General features: G+C 46.8%; 1 protein-coding gene across 7 annotated transcripts in view; it reads right to left on the bottom strand.

Moving 5' to 3' along the window:
* The window catches only part of SIPA1L2 (signal induced proliferation associated 1 like 2), a 129801-nt gene extending 115002 nt beyond the window's left edge, over positions 1–14799 (bottom strand). For 6 of the 7 annotated variants that reach the window (XM_087828897.1, XM_087828898.1, XM_087828899.1 and 3 more), the window contains exon 1: positions 13492–14799. The gene's annotated coding sequence lies outside the window, so the exon portion shown is untranslated. Of the gene's footprint in view, positions 1–13478 lie in introns of all 7 variants that reach the window. The other variant, XM_087828894.1, reaches the window with a different exon arrangement.
* Between the last annotated feature and the right edge of the window lie 319 nt (positions 14800–15118).

Below are 15118 nucleotides of genomic sequence, written 5' to 3'. Positions count from 1 at the left end.
GAAAGCTGGAAAGACGGGTTACTTTAGGCTGAAGTGTCGAGTTAAAAGCCAGGCCAAGGAATTTTAACTTTATCTTGAAACAACAGGTTTTAGAGCTGGAGAGCAGTTTGATTTATATAAAGTGCTTAGCCCAGTGCCTAAAGATGTGAGCTTTTACTAACAGTATGAACAGCAACATGCTTATTATGTTCCATGATGTTTACACAGCTTCACGTTTTCCTTGACTCTCAGGTATAAAGTTGAAACCCTGCGATCTGCGGCCCTCGCTGGCTTAGGGGGCTGGTGTCTGACAGTCGAGGTAATAAGTAAGCACTGGTTGAACGAAGGGAGGCACAGTGAACCGACAGTCGCAGTAAATACAGAGGTGGGGAAACGGGAGAGGGCCCTCCAGCAGGGCCTACGGTGTGCAGAGCGGGTCCTGTATTTACCACCACCTTCCAGACCCCACAGTGCAGCCCCGCCTCAGGCCCGCTACGCGACGCGTGGGGACTGGCCAGGTCTTGAGGGGAAGGGGCCCACAGGGTTCAGACGGAGGAGCTGTCCCCCAGCCTACAGTATTTATACTCCTTCCTCTCTCGGCATCTACTTAATGTCTTCTTCCCCTCATAAAATATTTATGTTTAACTCCTCTTCAACTATAAACTCATTTTAAAAGTTAACCTTTTCTGTGCTTTGTGGATGCTTCCTGCCTTGATTCTGAGTGTAAATTCCCAGAACAGAATACGCGCTTATAGTCACTATAGAGCTGGAGCCACCCATGGGCAAGCTGATAAAAAACTTCTAACTAAGAACAAAAGTCAGGCCTCCAGTAACCCATGTTCATTCTTTCATTCGAGCATCCAGTGAGCATTTACTAGCTGGCGAGGCCATGGTTCATGATGAAAGACACACCACGCATGGGCCCTGACCTCAGGGAGTTTACAATCCACCCAAGGAGGCGAGACTAACGTCAAATCTTCCCCCCACACTGGGTTCAATTTCAGCTCCAAGAAAAGATTTGTTTTTCCCACAGAATGACTATTAAGGACGGAAATGGATACATTCTATTTTAAATTTCTATCTTGATCTCCTGTCTGTGCTCCACAGAGACAGATGTTAACAAGTACTAAAATTATTTGCATGCAGTCATCGCAGGGAAGGGAAAGGGGGAACGAGCCATCAGTTAGATGTAGGCTCCAGCCCCAGTGACAAGTGCGTGTGGACTCCGGACACAGGACAAAGGCGTTCACCACACGCAGGGGGCGCATGCAGAAGATCTGGTGAGTGGCTGTGCGCAAAGAAAGGCTTGTGAAAGAAAAGATTTACATTTAAAGTTCTATTTTTAACAAACTTACTTTAATCCAACCTCTCAAATACCAAAGTCTTCAACAGGCAAACTCTTTCCACAAGTTTCCCTAAAAATAGCTCCCTCCTTCTCAGGGACGCGGAGACTCCCGCGAGGGCTGTCTGATGGGACTGAGCCACCCTCGCTTTCTCTGAGCGCTATTTCTGTGATGCACACACATCTCGACACCGTGGCGCACGCGGGGGGGGGGGGGGGGTTCTTCCTAGAAATGTGACCCACGTCCAGCGTTCTGCCGTGCGCCTGGCCAGGCAGCTGTCGCCGGCGAGCTGGATGCTGCTCCCAGGCGTTCCGCGGAGCACGTCAGTTAATTTTATCTAACAGGTTAAAAAGGTTCAGCTATTTTTATTAAAATAACAGTAAGGAAATAATTTCCAGCAATGAATGCCTAAGCTAGAGATCGTCTGCGCACCATGCATGTCCAAGGCAAAGCAGACAGTGGATGCACAATCCACCTTTTCCAACCCCTAAAAAGCCCCCCCATGATCCCTGTACTCTAGTAATCGGCATCCATAAGGCTAAAGGTCTGCACCTGGTATCAGCTTCACAGAAAACGGGCAGATGCAAAAGAGATCCAGCCTGCACTCAGTCTCTGGAAATTCCAAATGATAGGGTGAAAACGACAGAAAGACAGCAGGAGAGAGCAGAGTCCACATTCTCAGTCCCAGAAATCGCAAAACACACATCTAACAACCATTCTGTGACTGCTGCACTATAGAACACTGTCAGTGTGAGTGAGTGTGGGAGTGTGAGAGTGTGTGTTGGGGGAGGTCCATCCATCACCGGGCATTAACTCACAAGGGTTGTAGCTAAAAAGCTGCTTCCCTGGCATCCTGGACACTGCGACGATGTCCTTAAACAGCATTTTGAAGTGGAGACAAGCCGAAGTTAACCCAGAAGCCTGTCCGCATTCAAGGATCACCCGCGCTTGGTGACAGCCCTGAGCAACTAGCCCGGGATTCCTCGGAGGTGACACTGCGGGCTAAAGATAGCATGCACGCTCAGTCTGAAATGCCCTCCAGAACTCAGGATCCTCGGGGCTGTGCCAAGACTCCGTCTAATGTGTGGACCGTAGCTACAGCTCACACCTCTGCCTCTTCCAAACACTAAGGGGAACTAAATGAACTAAGCTGAGCTCTAGCATCAGCGTTTCACTGGCAGCCCCGAGCCCCCCAGTTCCCCAGGATGAATTTCATCCGGTAGAGCCCAGGTTTTCTGTTGGTACTGCTGCTGCTGAAGCAAAGATACCCAAAAAATTCATCTCATTTACATTTTTTAAAGCAATACTGAGCTCCAATGGTTCTCTTGTCTGCCCTCCCGCCAGTGACAAGCTGAACACAGCAGGTGAAGGTAAGTGCTCGTGGGCGGAGCTCCTGAAACTCTGTGGTCCCAGAAAAACTAACAACAGAGATAGAAACAAGACAAAGTCAAGAGAAATGTGTCAGCAGGAGCTGACACTAGGAGCTGTGCATGAGAACCTCTGAACTTGACTTTGTAAAAGGAGGCATCTGATCGTCTCTCCTACGAGGAATCCAAAGCTCAACAACACGCAAGGGCTCCAGGTGAGGCAACACCAGGGTCAGACTTAAACAACTTACCCAGAAAATATAAAGTACACCTTTTTTTAAAAGTTCAATTGACTCAGTTTCTCAGACCCAGACACTAAAACCTCAACACGTACAGGACGGAAGGGGGCTCAGAAGGAGCAGGAGAGGCCAGCCAGCACTGACAGCTCGGGGACAGCAGCGCAGAATGGAGAAGATGCCACATCCAACCAAGGAAAACTGTCACCTGTCCTCCCGCAGCAAAAGGTGACGGACAGTGTGCAAGAGGGCGGCTCAGTAAAACACTGGGATGGGGCAGGCGAGAGGCTGGTACAGCGCAGTACCTGTCAGGTCCACGGCAGCCGCTGGCGGACGCCTCTCTGAACTGGTCTCGGGTGCGTCACAGACAGGAGGCCGGCCCAGGAGGCGCGGAGGAAGGACAGGAGGTTACAACTGAGCACCCGCCACGGGCAGGCTCCAGGGAGGCTAAGACACCCTATGACAGTTACTGTGTCTCCGTCCAATGTGAGATAAGGGGCTCAGAGAGTGTGGGCCGGTGTGGGCTTTTATATACTAAAGGTCTACAGAAACCTCCTGTTTCCTCACATGCCTGCCCCTTACTCCCCCAGCCCCATGGCAGGCTCGGCTCTTCCAAACGGGGACTTTACCAGCCGCTCCATGTCCCACTGAGCCAGTGACCCAAACCCCCGGCACTGTGGGTTCTCAACATTCCCCAACAACATCTTCTCTCATCTCTGTGTGTCCCATGCACTCCTCCATCTCTGGGAAGCCATGGCAAGGTCCTCTCCTGTGTTCCCCAACAGAAATCAGAGAAGTGCATTCAACTTTGTGTTCTCCCACCCTGCCTCTCGAGGTACCTGGCACAGTGAAAATACAAATAATAATGTCAGCTAATGAAACACTACTGCCAGCCAGCCCACAGCTGGTGTCAGCAGGCCTGACACCCTGTGCCAGTGTGACATTAGCTGCTATGCGACCAGTCGATAGATGTCATGCATTTAAACATTTAGGCGGAATATTTTTAAATAAATTATTATATTCACATCAACAAAGGGCTGTTGGTATGGACAGACAATAAGCCAAAAACAAAGCAGCAGCCTCATGGAAAAGGTGACAAGTCATAACAGCATTGTTCAAACAGAGCCTTCCTGGGAGGCCACCTGCCCTGGGCCTTCGTCTGATCACCTTCCCCAGGGAGCTTAGAAATAAGATGTAGACTTTAAAGTCCTCGAGGTCTGCAGGATTTGACTGTATCCTAATTAATGGCAACATGTAATTAAAGAGTTTGGGGACATGGAAAAACAAGAATCCTGGCGCAAATTTTGGCATCCAGGGAGAGGGGCCCTCGGCCACTAGATCGCCTTGCCTGAGTCCAGAGATCATCCAAGTCACTCATTTCCCCGTCGACTGCTAATGCACCAAGCAGCCTCCAGACCCTGCCTACCTCAGGCAGCGTGTGGGGCTGAGAAGAGGTCGGCATTCAGGTTCCCATGACGGTTCTATTTGTTTTTGTGAATGACTAGGCAGACATTCTTGTTACACACTCAGGTTAGAGAGCTCCAGTAATGTGACTGCAGGTCTGAGAGATGGATCCACACTTAGTGCACTGAAAAACAAAACCTTTTTTGAATGCCATGTTATCATTAGTAGTTTTTACCAAACAGGCAGCAATTTACTGAGCAAGACTGGAAACAGTCTAAATTAATAGCACCTTGGCAGGGCAGAGGCAGATCTCTGCAAAATTTAATTTGCAAAAACCAGCCCAAGGCTACCGTGATCTAAGATTCACTTGATGTGTTAATTTCATACTCTAGAGCCCTCATCCCACTGGTAGGTGGGTGATCTCCAGTATGTAAGGCAGGGGGGTGCCTGAATTTACCCAAGCAACCCAGACCTCAGCCTTCCAGCCCCCGGCGAGCCAGAGCACAGCTTCCCTGCCGCCAGCCAACGGGGCAGCAAGAAATATGCTGGAAACCAGCCAGCTGTACCAATTATTTTCACCATGCAGGGCTCTACCACTGGGCACCAACGTCTCATTTAACAGACTCTTTCTTCCACATCTTCATACAGAAGGGATGCATTTTCAACATGGGCAAATAAGATACACTTGACACCTGCAGCTCAATTTATCATCCACAGTGTTTTGGGCTCCACAGCCAAGGCACCGGGCCTGGGACCTGCCTCATAGGAGGTGCCACCCCTGTGGCCAGGCCTGTGTTCCTGAAAAGAACTGTGCTAGCCTTGTAAAATAAGCACATTCACTTTTCTAGCACAAAGATAATGTTTATAACGACCATGAAATAATGAGAGGTGCCACATTAAAATGCCTTAATTGATAAAAGCACACCAGAAGATACACAGAGAATGTTCACGACTATATAACACAGCCACACATGGTCACAGACACACCTATTCATAGAAAAGGGTGGAGAAAATTCCCCCAAAATGTTACTGATTATTACCTTTCAGTGTTGGCCCTTGGTGATTTTATTTCCTTATTTCTAACCAATTATTATCCATGGAGTACACATTACTTTTCATGGAGATCCCCCTATTACACAAAGAAGCCTTTGAATGTAAACATAAATATCCTTCAACTTATCAATAAATGAAGGTGCATGTAGATTACAGGCATGTTTCTCTTACTGTGCTTCACAGACATTGATGGTAAGACCTTCCACCAACAAAAAGGGTTACAACTCAGTGAAGGCTCAGAAGGTTAATAATTTTAGCAATAAAGTATTTTTCATTAAGGTATGTACATTTTTGACACAATGCTATTGCACTCTTAACAGACTAATGTACAATGTAAACGTAACTTTTGCACACACTGGGAAACAAAAAATGCGTGACTCACTTTATTGCCGTGTTCACTTTATTGTGATGGTCTGCAACCAAAGCTGCAATAACTCCGAGGTACGGCTACATTAAATCAGGAGACAGCTCTACGTCAGAGTGAGCTACGCTGTTCCTACTAAAAGCTAACTTCGTGCAGATATAAGTTCATTAAATGTGCTCACCAGGGGAGTAAAGGGTCTATGATCCAGGGCAGGTAATGTCCACATGTCAGCAGAGCAGCCTGGAGACAAATTTCCTTCCTGTTGGTTCCCACAATATGTTCCTGACTTTTCACCCTGGCCTCGGCTGTAACTGTCATGACACAAGAAATGCTGGACTTCCAGGGCCCACAGAGGAACTAACTCAGAACAGAATTATCCCTTGGCCAGTTCTGTGCTACCAGCGAAGAAACTTAAGTTTGAGTTAAAAAATAAAACAAATGTCCTCCCTGTGACGATGGTGGCACCACTGTAACCGGTGAGTCCACTTTCCTGTCCTCAGACCAGTAGGAAAGAATCCCTTCACCACCTCCTGACCTGAACCACATCCCAAACCAAGTAGTTAGTAGGAAATCTTTACTCTGGTCACTAGCAATTTATTTAACCAAGTAACATTTGAAAGAAGCTGCTATTCCCTGTCAATCATATGTCCCACTAGGCTTGAAGAAAACCCTTGGGAATATAAAATTTAATTCAGAGTCTTGTCTGTCAAATTACCTACCTGTCAGGTCAGTGAGTACTCACAGATCCCTTTAACAGGCGTTAACTCCTCAGATACAGGGAGGTGTCCGAGGATGGCCTAGTCTTCATGAAAAGGGACCTGCTGCTTATCGGTCAACCTGGTCAGCAGGAAAAATGTCCAGCGCTCAGTTGACTGTGCACCTGACAGATGTGGGCAGGAGGGGCAGCCCCTGAGGGGGGGGAAGGCTCAGCCCCTCCAGGCGAGGCCTCCACCCTTCAGGAGGCTCACTGATGCCCCCCCATCAGCCCCCAGACCCTGCTGTGTTGGCCTTAAGTTCTAAATTCAGCCAAAAATGTAAGCCATGTGGATGTCATCTCTCAGAGGGGACAGAGGTATCATTCCTGGGCAAATTCCAGAATGGAAAATTTGGTTAATAAGGTATGTAAATTATCCCACTAAGGAAACTGAATTGTAGAGCTTAGATATTTATGAGAAAAATAAACAAAAACAATGCAGTGATTTTTCAGCTAGAATTTTAGATTCAGATTCCTGAACTAGTGTTTTAATAGATATAAAAGGAGCCTTCTTTAAAGCATTAAGCTCTCATTCATCAAATGTTTATTAAAGCATCTACCAAGCGCCAAACACAGTGACTCTTCCACATCTGTTCACACGTATAAAAAGGTTCAGTGGGCTGTCTGCACCAATCCCCTCCGAGATACACCACAACCTCCATGTCAGTAAGATAAAGTCAAATAATACGAATTCCTGGACCTCCACCCCACCCACCTAGATTATCTTCCCAGCCCCATATTACTACCTATCAGATAGTAATATTTACTTGCCAGCCTCTCAATGGTCCCTGTCATGTGCCTGCTTTGTTGAATGAAACTTGCTAATGAGCCCATCAGCATGCAAAGGTACCCGGAGCACCCACTCAGTACAACCGTGAGACTAAGACAATGGCAGAAATAATACGCTCAACGGTAATTCTTTCAATATGCAAGAACTCAGACTGGATCTCACACTCATTACCTTGACGTGTGGTCCTGGGTTGGGCACTGCAGTACACAGATCACACATTCGCCCCATGCCCCTCTCCGTCACGGGGACACATACACAGTCTCCAGTAACAGGAAGTGGGAAACTAAGGTGCAAAAGAGCAACCTGCGTGTGTCCAGGACACAAAGCTCAATCAACCCTCTGGTCACTTCAACCTCTACGTACACAGCACAGAAGTGGAGGACACTGTCTTTCATCTTCGGCTGGCAGGTCCTTAAGTGTGACCCTGGGCAGGTTCCTTAAGCTTTGAATGTCTCGTCCACACAATGAAGTCTTGAACTACACAGGTGGTTCCCAAACATTCAACGGGCTACAGACACCTGCATCAGAATGACCTTGATGACAGCTCCATGCATCAGCCTCCACCTTAACCTGCGAATCAAAATCCAGGGCAGGAGAAGAGGGAGCACAGGCGGCATGCGCATGGGCCTGGGAATGGGGAGGGTGCTCTCCAAAGGCCTCGCGACTCCTGCTGTGCAGCGTGGAAATTCTAAACCCCTGGGCTGGAGGCAAAGGGGGGCCACCCACACCCTGAAGGGTCCCCACTGCCCAGCTTCTCTAAGAGACCCTGAGAAAATAACAATGACATTGACATGGATTAGCTGCGTAGCCAGCAACAAATCTCCAAAGAGGCCTGGAGAGCAAGGGACCCTGGAGAAAAACTGATGAGAAGAACAGGAGGCATGGAAAACCAGCAGACGCCCCTTGACAAGACAGGTTAGGGCTGTCCTTACAGGGTGACACAGGTCCCAACAGCATATTTCCAACGCCAAGGAGAAACAGAAATCTGTAACACCAACAGGAAGGAGTTAAATACTGTCAGTGTTAATCATGAACGTCGTCTGGGATAACCTAGAGTCCACCCCCCACTGAGCGCCGCTGAGGAAAATCTTCACTTGGCGAACTGCCTGGCTGAAATTAGTTTGGGAATGATCTTTATGAAGATACGGACTTTAAAAAGCAAAGCCACACAGCAGTAATTCTCACTCACTGCCGTTACAGCATTTTAATGGAAGGAGAGACAATAAAGGAAGGAAAGAGTCATAAATAACGGGCAATCTGTTCTGCGGACACATTAAGAGCATCACATTACTCTACAATGAGAGATGGTTTTTCCATCGCAACTACGAGAAGCCTCCTGTTTCGTCTCCCAGTGGGCGGATGTGTATTTCTGAGAATGGACCAGAAGCTGGGACAGTCTAAAACAAAGTCTAAAACAAAGTTAAAGTAACAGTTAGCGCTGGCTTGAGCTGTGCACAGCCCAGCAGACAGGCGAGGAGCTGACCCAGTGAAATAAAACATCTTTTTAGATGGAGGGCAGAGTCAAGAACAGAAAACGCTCCACATGTTCACTCCTTCCCAGCACTACTCACTGTGCATATTTTAGCACATTTTAAAAGGAAAAAGACGAAATAAAAATTAACAACCTAGCGAACACCTGCGAAGCCATGTGTCTGGAGAGCAGGGACACCGGGGCGCTGCGGACATCTGGCGTCACCTGTCAGGCTGCCAGGCCACTGCATCTTCAACCCTCAGCCGCTTTCTAAAGGAACAAAACCCCTGCATGCCTGAACCGTGAGGCGGGAGAGCCTGCGTCTAACACAGACAAAACCCAGCAGCCTCGGGAGGTTCAACGGCCTTTTCTAAACCTATTGTGTGGGTTAGTCCTAAAAATAGCACAGCTGGGGAGGCAGATCGCATGGAGAAATAATTCCTACACTGTGCACTGCCAGACAGTTGACAAGGGAATGGAAGAGGCCACCAAACGTCGAGGGCTGCCCAGCCACGGCCCTGTGGTCACCTCCCTGAGTTCCCCCGGGCCCCTCACCTGTCTGAACACAGCAAACCCTGCAGCCCATACGGGAAAGGGGAGGGGCAGGAGGGACCAGAGCCACAGTGTCCGCAGTCCTCGATGCCGCTTTTAGAGACCTTTCCCCCCTCCCCAACTGCGACACGGAGGATGATCACATTGCAATGATCAAACGTGGCCCCTTCTGAGTTTCCCCAACACCGAAGCAGAGTTCTCAGCCTTCACTGCCGATCACAGCCACGTGGGGAAGTGTTTAAAAATACAGATGTCAGAAATTCAGTTTCCAATTCAGTTTTTAAACATCAGTTTTAAATATGAGGCACTGGTATTTTTATCTAGCACTGAGAACCACTGCTTATGACAACAAAGGCTGTCAGGCCAAGTAAGGCCCACTGGCCAGGCTAAGGCAGGCAACAAAAATCAGCAGGGAGGGGTGAGTACCAGGGACTGAGCCCGAAAGGGATGGGCAGCCAACGGGCCACCAGCACTGCTTTCCCAGGAAACCACCACTGGACACGGTAAAACTCAAGTCACAACAGGCAGCTACCACGGGAGTCAGATAAGATCACAAGGATGTGAAAAATTAAAACCTAAACTGTAACACTCCTTAATCCCCAATTTTAATTTAGCATTTAGCATTCTCTCATACCTGTATAAAAAAAATTCTACCCTGGATTTTTATTGTGGGTTCAGGACAAAGCTGAGATGGGAGAAGTAGTAACAGTGTCTTACAGGCTTTGGCTGATTTTTCAGGCAAAATCAAAAGGAAATATATCCGTTATAACAAGCATTGCCTCACTGAATTATGATAAAAATCTTTTTGCCAATATCTAAAACGTGGCACATAGAAGCTTAAGTAAACTGCCCAAGGTTACATTAAATTAACAATCTGACAACCTGGGTGGCAGACTCTGTTGTTGTCCAATTTTAAATGGAGGTTCTTTTGCCTTCTTGTCACTAAATCGTACTGCTTCCACGAAGTCCATTTGCCAGATGGTTTTCCTGCAAATACATGGGAGCCAGCAGGGCTCACAGCTAAGAGAGGGGTGCTGGCATCAGCAATAACGGCCCCTTGGGCAGCCCTGTCCTGGGACAGCCGGCACCCACAGGACAGGAAGACGGTCACAGGAGAGAGCACCGGCCGAGGGCTCAGCACAGCCTCACAACAGAAAGTGCTCACAACCGCGAGATATTATCATCACGACATTGAGTAGAGGAGAGAATCAGAGAACCTGATCTTAGATGCCTGCCACCTTTGTTAGTAGGTAATTAAATATAAAACTCAGCACATTTCACTGCACACGTGGGCTCCCCTTTGTCTCTCTAAACAAACATTATGAAGGGGTGACGGTCATGCCTTCATTCCCGTGGTGCCTCAGGGTGGGAAGGGGGCCCAAGGGCCCAAGGGCCCAAGGACCCAAGGTCCTGCAGCCTCTGGACCGCACGAAGGTGAGGCCGTGTGAGTCTGGAGTAACTTTCACAACAGAATGGTTCCATCTCGGCTCCCATCAGACACATGGCTAATTTCCAAGAAAAGTGTGTTATCGAGGAAAAACAGTTATTTTAGTTCAGAATCAAAATCTTTACACTACCATTGTTCCTCAGTGAGTGCTTCCTTTATGAAATCTTCCACTGAGGGCTCCTCCAGAGAAATGTTTAATAAGGCAAACAAAGGAAAGGAAACAAGGCGTGCTGAGACTTACGCTACAAAATTACAGTGTGCTTCTCGAAAAGCCCGCTGGCTGAGCTGGGTCCTGTCAGCAGCTCTCCTCTAAGGGAATATACAGAATTACATCTTCATAATGCGGGGCTGTAAATGTTTTTCAAACAATAAGCCGTAGAAGACAAAGTTTGGCCTTGTATTTTAAATACTTTGTGACGACGATTCCTAACATACCGACTTCCACGTTAGTCACATTCATCTTCCTGAGGCTGTGCAGAATCGCCATTTAAACTAAGAAGCTGCTTAAGTTGAAGATTCTACTAATCAGGAAAAGATCCAGCATCCAGGACCCTCAGGGCCAATCCCCTTGTTTCCCTCGGCACCTAACAGCGTGTACTCCTCACAAGGCCAAGTGTGCTTCGAGGGGCTGGATACTTTGGGTGGGGCTTCAGGCAAACGGGTAGGTCGTTCATGTGAGTATCAGAACATACAAGAACTGTCTCATGCTATTCTTGTACACAGTCTTAATGTTCTGTTAGGATTTACCTGGTCTTACAATATAGCAATAGGTTCATTTTTATGAATGATCAATATATGGATATACGGACGTTATCAATATAATTGTACAAACTCGTCTTTCTGGCTCTTCTCATATCTGCCTGCAGAGAGTAGAATCACACGCTGAAATCTCTGTAAGATGACTACCTAATGGCCTAGCTTCTCCGGCCCTTGGGGCACAGGGCGACGTCTGACAGCTGGCTTCTCCGGGCTCCATTTAAGCTCCCTGGGCCTCGGGTTCCTTATTTGTAATCAGAACTATCTGTATATAGAGAGTACACAGAGTACAGACTCTTGACAGGGAAGGGCCACCTTGCAATCACTGTTTCCCTTGGCAGGTCACAGAGCACCTCTTACAGTGATGAACCACTGTTACTAGGGACCTACATCACCTCCAGGATGCCGGGGAAGGAGCACCCGGTCTCCCTCCCCCGAGGTCTTGATCTGGACGTGAAGGTCATTTGCTGAGGTGGCTGATGACCCTTCTAAGTCTTCCCGACAGTGGGATATAAAATGAAATGTTTTGAAATATCATCTGGAAAACGTTTGTGTTAACCCACCTTTAAACTCCATCAGGATAAGCAACAAAAAAGAAACTTAGAGAACAGATGTGAAGCCACCCAGACCTCTTACGTACAAGGCCAGTGCACCTCCCAATGTCCATGCACCAGAGCGGGGGATCAGGCACCGGTCTGGACATACCCCTGCTGAGGCTATGAGCAAGCAAATGACACCCACCCCAGGGTGCTTCCCAAGCAGAGAGGCCCAGTAACTATGATGTTTCTCCAGAAACCTGGGCAGGACAATGAGGAATGCACCTGTCTGAGAATGTCTTAAGTAAATGGAGATAAATCAGGGGCCCTAGAGGTTCCTTCAGTCCTAGAATTCCACTGGCCTTGTGAAAAGGGCAGGGTGGAAAGAAAGCCTAGCGCCCCCGCCAACAGTTCTGATTTCAGAAAGGTGGGGGATTGAAGGTAAAGTTGAGAGTAGAGCAGGAGAAACAAGACATTCCAGGCTTTAAAACAGCACCTTTCTAATAAGAAAATGCCTAAGGAGTTAAAAACTCTTACCAGAAGTCAGAAGGCTGGAAAATACCACTACAACACACTGGATCAGCTATCCCGGGAAACCCATTCATGTCTGCAGGGACAAGAGCTTGGAGCTCAGACCAAAGTTTTCTTAGTAATCTCCTAATGATAATAATTGATTTCTCCCTCAAAACAAATATCCTAATCCTCTGATAAATATGCTTCTAAGCCTTTATGATGGGTAGCTGAACAAGTCCCAGTGTCATCCATGGGAAAGCAAGGACTAATGGTGAGTCATCTATATCGGATTAGGCAACAAGTCAGCCACTGAGCCAGAGTGCCACCTCCTCGACTCTGATCCATCACAAAATTTACAGAGTACAAACAGTGTTCTCTTTACCTGTAAACTTATGTGAGAATAAAGGTCCTTGTGACAGAGAAAATAAAAGAACCAAAGCAAAATAAACTTTGTTCATGCTTTACAACAGTAAATATGTTGCACAGATCTGCAACGTGCCTTTAATTGGGTCTAATTGTAACCACATTAAGACTGCATTTGAAATGGGTTTCAGCTCAGAGAAAAAACCATTTGAAATGGGTTTTCAGCTCAGAGAAAAGACCGGGGAAGAGCAGCCAGAGTCTTAGCACAGCTCTGCTCCACTCCACGCTCTTCAAGAGTCCATCTGGTTCACATCACACCCAACCCCAACAGTGGGGGGAAAAGAAGACAATACCTAAGAATCTGCAAAAGTACCTGTTTGTATCATGTGACAAAGGCCTACTCTCCAGAATAAAGAAGTTTAAAAAAAATCAGTACATGTAATAATTAAAAAGATAAGTGGCCAATTAAGGTGCCTAACTTAAGCATTAATTTTTTTTAAAGAACATAAATATTAAAACAATGAAACAATGAAAATCAGAAACCACATACTGAGAAGACTCACTGCTGGTGAGGGCTGGAGGCTGGCTCGGAAGGCACTGAAGGAATCATACGTGGGCACAGCTATCTGAAGGGCAACCTAACAGTCTCCACCAAATGCTGTGAGTCTTCTTTTCTGCAGGAATTCCATTCCTGGGAATTTATCCCAAGGAGACAGTTGTGAGAAAAGAGTAAAGAAATGAAACGAAGTCACTATAGTCAAGCTGCTGAATTTCTCAAACCAAGTAGGCTGAGGAGGCGATTCCATTCTTGCTTTAACTAGCCTGGGAACTTAACTTCTCAACTCCTCAGCCCCGCGTCACTGCCTGGAGCTGCACACAACCCCCTAGAAAACACTCTGAAGAACTCGGGAAAGAATGTTTACATGAAGAACTGAGGAAGGAAGGTTCAGACATCCAGACAGCCTGACATCCGTGATCCAGGCCAGGGCACATCTAGGGAGGGGAATCACCATCTGGGACCAATCCAGAGGCGATGAATGCAGGACTGATTCCTGATGCCTCTCCAGAATGTTCTTTTTACTATAAGAACTCTCAGTTTTTCTTCCTTCTTCGGAACACTCTGAATATTACCTACTAATGTTTCCAATTTGCAAATCCTAAGACCCTTGACTAAATCTTTGTCATTTATTTCCAGCCAAAGCTCAGTTGACAGTTGTTTAAGTCGATATACAAGCATTTTGTTAATAAGAGCCAAATACTGACAAGCACCTAATGTCCTTTAACAGTGATTAGTTAAATATAGTATACCCACACAACAAAAAATGATTTGTCATCAAAAAGAATACGTAGGAAGTACCTAAATGTTGACAATGAAAAGATCTCTACAATATATTGGTAAATGGGGAAAAAAGCAACTGGCAAAACAGTACGTATTAAATAATCCCTTTTTTGGTTTTGGTTTTAAAAAAAGTATGCATATAGATTTAAAAGAAGGTCTATTAGCAGTGATTGCCCTTGGGGAGTGAGATTATAAGGGGGGATTTATGCTCTACATAGTCTGTATTGTTTGACATCAATATAACTATAAATTTAAAAACTAAACAAATTTTGACAAAATGAAGTATGTTTAAAATCATAAGCACGTATCACAAATGTTTACAGTCCCATATTCTATAATATCCCAATGACTTCACTCATCAAAATGAGCTGTGAAGAAATTAATCTGGAAACAGTATCTCTAGGCTCACTGCTACACACACCTGACGAGAGGAAACCTAGAAAATGTTCATTCCAGGGACCAGCTACTTCCCCACTGTTCCCAAAAGTTAAGTGAAGGACAATGGCCCACCAGAGCTGTTTCCAGGCAGCTGGAGGTGCCCCTCAGCTGGCCAGAGGCTAGTGACATCATAAACTTACCACCTGGCCTCAGCGCAGACAAAGGACAGGAGGGACAGACCCAGGTAATCACTCTCACTTCCTGAGCTGAAGTGGAACCGACCTCCCGCTGCTGTCATTTCCACATCAGAACACAGGCTCCAACGCTGTCGTGAGTACTGCGGCCAAGTCTCCTGAGCCACGGTCTTTTCAGATGAGTCTCCCTACTCTGTTTCCCGGATTCCTCTTCTTCACTCTCCTGCAGGCAGTTTTGCAACTAGGCCATTCAGCATGTACATGTTACGTATTTATAAT

The sequence above is a fragment of the Miniopterus natalensis genome, chromosome 21, assembly GCF_054644295.1.
Source record: "Miniopterus natalensis isolate mMinNat1 chromosome 21, mMinNat1.hap1, whole genome shotgun sequence".
NCBI lineage: Eukaryota > Metazoa > Chordata > Mammalia > Chiroptera > Miniopteridae > Miniopterus > Miniopterus natalensis.
The sequence above is the reverse complement of the archived record's forward strand: the minus strand, read 5'-3'. Positions and strand labels throughout refer to the sequence as shown.